The sequence below is a fragment of the Pristiophorus japonicus genome, chromosome 25, assembly GCF_044704955.1.
Source record: "Pristiophorus japonicus isolate sPriJap1 chromosome 25, sPriJap1.hap1, whole genome shotgun sequence".
Lineage (NCBI taxonomy): Eukaryota > Metazoa > Chordata > Chondrichthyes > Pristiophoridae > Pristiophorus > Pristiophorus japonicus.
Window position 1 is genome coordinate 5,972,112 of NC_092001.1, and position 1,545 is coordinate 5,973,656.

Here is a 1,545-nt window from a genome sequence, read left to right on the forward strand (position 1 = left end):
GACATGGGGACTTTTCCTTTGTTAATAGACGAATAGAGTATAAAAACAAGGAAGTTATGCCAAACAATTATAAAACACTTTTGAGGTTTTAGCTGGAATGTTGCGTGGGGAACACGCTTCAGGGAAGAAGTCAAGCCCTTGGAGAGGGTGCAGAATAGATTTACTTGAATACTGCCAGAGTTGGGGACCTCATTTATACGAAGAGACTGGAGAAGCTGGGATTTTTCTCCTTAGAATAGAAAATGTTAAGAGGCGATTTATGGCGTAAGTTACAAATTATGAAGTATTTTGATAGTTAAAAAGGAAAAAGCTTCAAAATATGACATTTAAAGTGATAAAATATCAATAGGCACAGATGGGGGTCGAACCCATGATCTTCGGTTTACGAGACCGACGCCTTACCACTTGGCCACCGCGCCCTGCTTGATTGGGGTCGCATTGCTACCGAATCCCACATCATTTCAATTTGGTTGCCAAAACACAGACGCATATATAAAGACATAAAGTGGGATAATGGAACGGAAAAATGAGCAGCGTCATTTATTTGAAACTATCATAAAACATTTCATAAAATCATAAATACCGATGGAGAGTACTTGGTCCATCGTACTCTTGAACGAGCTATCCAATTATTCCCAGATCTTTCCACAACGCCCTGCCAACTGTGCCTCTTCAAGCATTGATCCAATTCCATTTCGAGGGTTACTATTGAATCTGCAGTGCTACGGGGAAATAACAGTGTGGTGAGACTTGCTGAGAGTCAGCACGGGCTCAACGGGCCGAACTGCCTTCTTCCATGCTGAAACAATTCTATGAATCGATGACTCTATGATTCACTACCTTTTCAGCAGTGCATTACAGATCAAAGATTAAAAAAACATTTCTCCTTAACTTCCATCTGTTTCCTCTGTTGTCCTCTGGATGTTGCTAGGCCTGGATAGTTTTGATTATGGGGAAAGATTGGGGTTGTTTTCTTCTGAACAGATGAGGATAAAGGTTGACATAATTGACGTGTATAACATTATGCCGTGCCGAGCTAGTGTGCAGAAGAAACACCTATACCCCTGAGCAGAGAGGTCAATAACCAGTGGGAATAGATTTAAAGTAATTGATAAAAGGATTACACGAGAGTCGAGGAGAAATGTTTTCGCCCAGAATGAATTTGGGTCAGGAACTCACTGACTGAAAAGTTGCTGGAGACACAATCCCTCATCACATTTAAGTATTACTTGTCTATGGTATGAATTGCCGTAATCTGCAACACTACAGATCAAGAGCTGGGAAGTGCGATTAGGCTTGATAGCTCATTTAATTGGCGGAAATAGGATGGGCCGAATGCTCTCCTTCCCTGATGCAAACTTCTCCGATTCTATGAATCCATTAGTTGGGGAATGCTCTTTTGTTTCCTGCACATATCTGTATCCCACCATCGATGGGATCTTGCTGTGTGGTAATTGGCTGCCGTATTGCGCTACAGTACATCCAGTGACTACACTTCAAGAAGTACTTCATTTTTTGTAAAGCACATTTTAATAAAATATTAAT

General features: G+C 41.0%; 1 non-coding gene across 1 annotated transcript; it reads right to left on the reverse strand.

Moving 5' to 3' along the window:
• Positions 1-347: 347 nt before the first annotated feature.
• Positions 348-419, reverse strand: trnat-cgu (transfer RNA threonine (anticodon CGU)). Its single transcript has one exon. It is a non-coding gene; the product is annotated as a tRNA-Thr (tRNA).
• Between the last annotated feature and the right edge of the window lie 1,126 nt (positions 420-1,545).